The sequence below is a fragment of the Sitodiplosis mosellana genome, unplaced genomic scaffold (assembly GCF_009176505.1).
Source record: "Sitodiplosis mosellana isolate CC-2019 unplaced genomic scaffold, AAFC_SMos_1.0 Smas_scaffold_439, whole genome shotgun sequence".
NCBI lineage: Eukaryota > Metazoa > Arthropoda > Insecta > Diptera > Cecidomyiidae > Sitodiplosis > Sitodiplosis mosellana.
Window position 1 is genome coordinate 1 of NW_022595681.1, and position 6,961 is coordinate 6,961.

A 6,961-nucleotide genomic window follows, 5' to 3' on the forward strand; every position below is an offset into this window, starting at 1 on the left:
CGATCAACATGAAACTTTCAGAATCTTATTTTTTCTCCAAAAAATGAACCCTCAGAAAGTTTAAAGCCAATAAAAATCGGTTTACGGGTACCTCTCATACAAAATTGTTGAAGTTTTTGTTAAAGTGACCGATTTTTCACTTTATTTTTATTATTATATTTTCACTGCCTTTATTTCAAGAAAATTCACAAAAAATAACCAAAAGTACCTACGGACAACGAAGGCCAACGGTACGGAAAAGTTCGGGATTACCAATGTAATTCTTTTTATTTTATTCAAAAAATGAAACCTCAGAAAGTTTTGAGCTAATCGGAATCGATTTACGGGTACCTTCTATACAAAATTGTCGAAGTTTTAACTGAAGTGACTGACTTTTCACTAAAAAACTGCCTTTATTCGAGAAAATTCACAATAAATAACCAAAAATGCGGACAACGGTACGAAAAAGTTCGGGAATACGAATGTAATTCTTTTTATTTACTCTAGTGTTAATTACGAGATGATTTTCTTTTTGATATGAAATGCTAAGAAAAATGAAAAATTTTGCCACCAATTTTTCTATTCAACATTTTAATTATTTTATCCAACATTCTATATGATATAGAATTCAAAGTCAATAAAATTCATCATTCAGCTTACCCATATTGTGTTAGCGTCAAAGGAACATCAATTGAGTTCGATGCACGACGTCGGTCATTTGCCATGTCTGCTAATTTAGCAAAATCTGTATCAGAGTCGGCCAAGCGAGCAGAACGTCTTGATTCCAACAAACGAACTTCTTCTAGCTTCTTTTTCAATTCAATTGGTTGCTGTAATTAGAAATAAAAAAACACATGAATTAGTTTTGAAAATATATGGTTAACCATATTTAAAATGTTTCTGTTCAATTTTTACGATGGTCGATATGGGTAAAAGGTAAGTTGTTCCAAAAATGTACGGCTTTTTCTCATCAAGCAAGCTAATTGGTTTTTCATTTCTACAAACGTATTTGTATACCACTATCGTTGTATGTAAATATAATACGAATTGCTCAATTAAATCATTTCTATAACATTTATTTAGCTACTTTTTCTGATGATTTTTAATATAATAATGTAACGATATGTATTGACGATTAAATGATTAATATTGACGTGCCTTTTATTCTCAACGAGTCAATTGACTGAACACGCATACTTATTTATACGTTATTTATTTGTCACGCGCATACTTCAAAACATCTGTACCTTTGAGAATAAGAGGAAAATATTAGCAAGGTGTGGAGAAACTATCGTATTCAGGAATGAAGCATGTTGTTTTTGCAATGACGTCTTAAAAATCGAAGTACAACAGTATGAACACGAGCAGTCTCTCTATAGATAATATAAAAGTCGGCTCAATAAACGGAACTCTTTATTGGAAACTCAAATAAATCGTAATATATTACTTGAATTTTTGATTACGGAAACAGATCAATGTATAACAAAAATAATAAATTCAAATGGCTGCGAAAATCAAAAAAAAATTGTTAATATTAGAAAAATAGTATTATTGAACGACTCTGGAAATCACCGGAATCATTTCCAAAAATATGTCCAGAATTGGAGTTCCGAAAATATTTTATGTAAAAATGGGATGTGTTTGTATAAATCTTGAATGTTTCTTCTGGCGGTTCGAAAAAATATTTCGAATCAACTCTATCAATTTTTCTGAAGTTTGTACCAAATGATATACTGATCACATAAATCGAACGTTCGGAATCAATCCCAACTTTTTGTCAATGGTTTTGACTACTGAATTCTATTTTGAAATGGAAGTGTCGGACAAAGATTACATTTTCCTATCCAGAACGCCCAAGAAACACTTAAATTGAACGTTTGGAATGTTATTTGTTACAAGTATTATAAAATTTCTGAGTAGTGTTCCGGTCTATCAGGGCAATTTTTATTATTATTGATGATTCAAAAATTGATACTCCTATACACAAGGTGGTTTTAGGTTTGCATTTTGTTTTGGATAAATATTTAAAAAAAATATTTTTCCATTCATTACAAAGGCATTTATTTTGTGCCGAAACTGTATACGTTGAACAAAAAAGTCATAAATACTAGAAAACCCATAGATTTTTCAATATTGAAATAAAAATTAGCAAACAAAAATTACGCATATTAATGATTGTGCGCTATTTAAATGCGTATATTTTCATGGCCGGGTATTGTATATGATTTGTGATAATGTTTGTCAGATACCATGGAACACGCGGTAAATCTACTAACAACTTTGTTTATTAAAATTGTTGGTGATTTTGTTGTTGTTGTTGTTGTTGTTGCTGCTTGGCATATTTGGCCAGATTCGTAAACAGAAAGTATCATACACGTGCCAACCAACACATATTTGTGACGCAATACGAAACAAGTAAACGTAGCTGAACGGAATCTGTGTATATATATGTTTGTTTAGTACTTCTTATGACGTCGTAATAAAATTTCCCTGGGTTTGGCACGTCGAATAGATTCCCGTATCGTATTGACGTTTAAAGTTCATCTAAATAGTATTTTTAATATTGAACGAGTGGCTATTCTTTTATAATATAACTTTTTTTTGTTTCGAAGAATAGATTCAGTGGTCGAAAAAAAACTTTTGAGATTGGGTATTCGGCATTTGAACCACTACGTTTGCAGAAAAAACACACATAGTACTATGTAGTACTATGAAAAACAAATTCCTATATATTTGAAAATTTGAATAAATTTCATAATATACTATACTAGTATCTATACTTCATATATATACGTGTACTCACAGTTTTGATATTTTTATGAAATCTATATTTAATTAGGTCAAATCATCATCATCTTTATTATTTCAAAGTAGTTTAAGTTTTAAACTTAAGAAAGTATTTATTTTTCATGCGATAATCAATTTAATGAGTTACAATATTTTCATTGAAGAAACAATTAGGAACTCAATTAGCGGAGAAAAATTTATTTTGATAAATATTTAAAAAAAATTCACTTGAATTTTGGCGAAAAAAATCATTTAGTCGTTTAGACTCACTCATATAAAAATGTATAACTTGAATTATGTCATCACTGAAACAGGAATATTGCAAGGTTGCAAGGTTTCAAATAAAATTTATTTATTGCTGCGGTTTGTTTTGGTATTTAGACCGGTACGTAAGCAATGAAACGCATTCGTATACTAACAAAGATGCCAAATGACTGAAAAAGTTATATTAGGTAAATGGTTATGCGCGCAATTCAGACAGCGTACGAAAGTGATAGCATTAGTGGGAAACGGGACAGATTGAATTCAACAAAGAAAAAACGAAATCTCCATTTTTCTCTACTACTCATACAAATCTTTTGTTCGCACACAATATTTTCCCGTTCTCACATATACATAGGATAGAATATACACTGTGATATACACATGCGTATGTGTATGTCTATCCACAGCACAGTCGTCATTGTATCGAAAACGGTACGTACGAAAGAGACAAAAGTAGATTCCAAAATAGCAACTTATTGCGCGCGCTCTGAGTTGTATAGTACAGAGTAGCACATATGAGTCAACACATTCATTGTGAAAACATAGAGCAACTAATACCAATTTAAATAACCATTTTTGTTAATTGAAGGCTTACTCTTTTAAACTTATTTATGTCCTACTGTATATTCGATTCATGATATTCGCCGTTCGACATTGACTAAAAAATATACGTATGAACCAAAAATGCTTCCAATGTTTTTTATTTGATTTATTGTAGTACATTTTTTAGACCTGGAATTAAAATAGGTATTTCGGTAAGCTTTTACAGATAAACGCTTTTGGTGAAAGTAAAGCTATTCATATCATAACTGTTTGGGGCGAGCCATAGTGAATTAATTATTTTTACAATATTGGAAATGTTACGTTCATGTAGATATGTCTGAAATGAGTCGGTATAAAAAACCATGGGGCAGTGAACAGAAGAATGATATCTGGAACTAAAGTTTCTAAATGTATTTTAGACACTCGTAGTGGTAAAGTATTTATTCAATTATACAAAAATACTTGAACATTTTACTTTTTCAATGAAATGGCCCCATAAGAAAATTATACCAAAAATTTTCCAAATTAAGATCTCAATTTTTATTCCATTTCGTATTTTTTGCACCCATAGAAAGGTCAACTATCATAATTTGACCGAATATATATCAAAGTCCAAAATCCCGATATATTATTACATTTTTATTCGCCCTAGCAAAATTGAATGGTAAGAAATTTTCAACCATTCCATCAATTTAAAAAGAAAGAATTGTTTATTATTGGCTGATTCATCGGCCACTTGGCGACCCTAGTTATTTTAATTGTATCTCAAAATTCGGCTCGAATGAAATAAAATTAACAGATAAATGTGAAATTCAACGCAAACTTAATTTTGGAAAAATGAAAATTGGTAAAAAAAATTGTGTGCGAAAATTAGGGTGGCCCAAACTGATTTATCATAGTAACGTCTATGCTCTCAATGGCTTAAAATTAATTTGGGGTCATAATTAGCTGAATCCCATTTATAGATTGAAAAATTGTTGAAATTCACGCTATTTCCGTACGTAAAATAACCATTTTTGACCTGTTTTATATTTATCCTTTATAACAGCAAGCGAGTGGCGCAAGTACATAAAGTGGAAAGTCAACTTACCTATACATGACATTTTCAACGTGTCAATTTAAAAATCCTGTGCTAAAATCATAAACATTTTAAAATCCCACTAATGTATGTGAATACATATGACACCCATTGAACAATAAAACAACTTATGAGCTCTTTATCCATAAATGAAACGGAAAACACTTAGAGCAAAAAACAGACAAATAATGTTGCGAGCAAAAGTGACACAACTCAGCATTGAGCGGTAAAGATGTTTCTTGCATTTTTCTCGCTACTGAAAAGAGATAGCGACTAGCTGTCTTCGAATTATTTGTAGTTCTTTTTATTTTCTACAATAATGCCGAAGAAACCTATCTATTTCCAATAATGAGCTATTGTTAATGTCTCATACTGTATCTTTTTCATTCGAATAACCTATTGCCGTACACACACCAGCTAACTTTTACGCTATGCCTGTGTGTTCGAATGAATATACAGTGCGCATTTCTTCACTGTTATGTATTATGTCTTGTTACGCCTTTCATTTGCAGCAACAGCACTCAAGATTCTTCTCCAATGTATTGTAATTATTCGACAACTGAAACGATATTTGTCATAAGAAGACCTACTAGGAGATAATTGCCTGGACCTATGAAATCCACGCTGACGACAAAATTCGACCTGCCTCTAGTGGTCATGCATGGAACATACGTTGAGCGGTCAATATATACACGCTAGCGTTAAACTTTCACGTTCTGGGCGAGTGGCTACTAAATTATCGGGCGTGCATTCATTCAAAATTTTGTGTGTTTGAAATTTTTAACTATCACCACAAGGATCCTATCAGTAGAGCTCGTCTTAGGTTTGAAATAATACAATGGAAATATAATGGAAATATTTGTTATTGTTGTTGTCGCATACCTGTGAGATTTCCCTATTTTTGTCATAATTCCCGACTATTTTTTCTTTTCAAATCCCGATTTATTTGGATTAATTTTTGAGCTGAATTTCACCTAATTTTCAACCAGTTTTCTCGATTGTTTTAATTCTCCGATTTTCTTCCCATTTTTCCGCTTCATTTTCGCAAAATTCTGGATTTTAACCAAAGTGGAAATGGGCTAACCATACACGTGACATCCAGAAACTTGCACGCAGCGTCCGTGTACTTCGTAGTGGAAAAAAGTGAAGCTTGCTTGTCACCAATATTGATGTTCACGAACATCAAATCGTTTATGCGTTATTTCGCCCAATTTATGCACTGAACATATAAAGTTCTTTAATTTCTAGCAAAGAACGACGAACTTGGTTGAATTCTTGACAACTTTGACATTTTGATGTACACACACATATAAATACGTATGGTGGATTGGAAAACGTCAGCAATGAACTATACTAACACTTGGTGTAGCAAGTTCATCGAATGTGTGAACGGGTGACAATATTCGATGACTTCAAAATCATATGAAAAACCACACAAGTGTTGACAGTGCAAACTCACGATTTTTTCAAAATATTTCTTTGGAAAACAAATCGTGGATGAAGCCTAGGCTTTGCAGAGCCCGAATATCAACAATAAAAGAAAATAAATGAATATAATTCCCAAACAAATAATGTATATAAAATGTATGGCGTTTCCAATCTCACCACTGTTCACCACAATCAGTCAAAGCATTAATGTGAATGACGCATGACAAAGTGACTTTGACAGCACACGCATATGAATTGATGTCATGTTTACAGTCGGAAACGTCAATGCAAAATCTCCAGTATCCAGTTTCAGTCTACTTTCACATATGAATTCATAAACACATCGAGAAAACACAACCTTTTTTCACATAAAAAGCAAAAGCAAGATGATTTTTTCTTTGATAGTTGTTCGATCCTGGATCACTTGCGATTCATCGATGATTTGCAACGCATCTTTTTTTTATCGAAAGTCCAACTGAATACGATGTTTTGTATTGATTAAATAATTCTATTTTGATCACAAAATATTTTTTTATTATTTTCTTGAGATGGCAATTGAGCGTGCTTTGATGATAAACAACACAAACGATAGCACAAACATTAATGTCTAAATAAATTAAGAAACAACCAAATGCATTTAATCCTGGATCCAATTGTTTGTCGCCTATAACAAATCATACTACATTCAAAGCTGATTTTCGAACATTTTTTTTCTCAATCTATACCTTAAAATCACCGTAGAGATTTTATTTTAAATAAAATCGCATTGCACAAATGCACGAAATTCTCGAAGAATGGCCGTAATAAGTGTTCTTTTTCAATTCAAACTCAATCAATTTCAAGAGATTATGAATAGAAAGAAAATAATCATCTCCGGCGTGA

The 6,961-nt window shown here is 31.7% G+C and overlaps 1 long non-coding RNA gene across 1 annotated transcript; it reads right to left on the reverse strand.

Moving 5' to 3' along the window:
* Window positions 1-435: 435 nt before the first annotated feature.
* On the reverse strand, window positions 436-3,359 carry LOC129570864 (uncharacterized). The gene is made up of 3 exons (XR_008688176.1): window positions 2,783-3,359; window positions 640-809; window positions 436-524 (listed from the first exon to the last, which is right to left on the reverse strand). It is a non-coding gene; the product is annotated as an uncharacterized LOC129570864 (long non-coding RNA).
* Window positions 3,360-6,961: the final 3,602 nt, after the last annotated feature.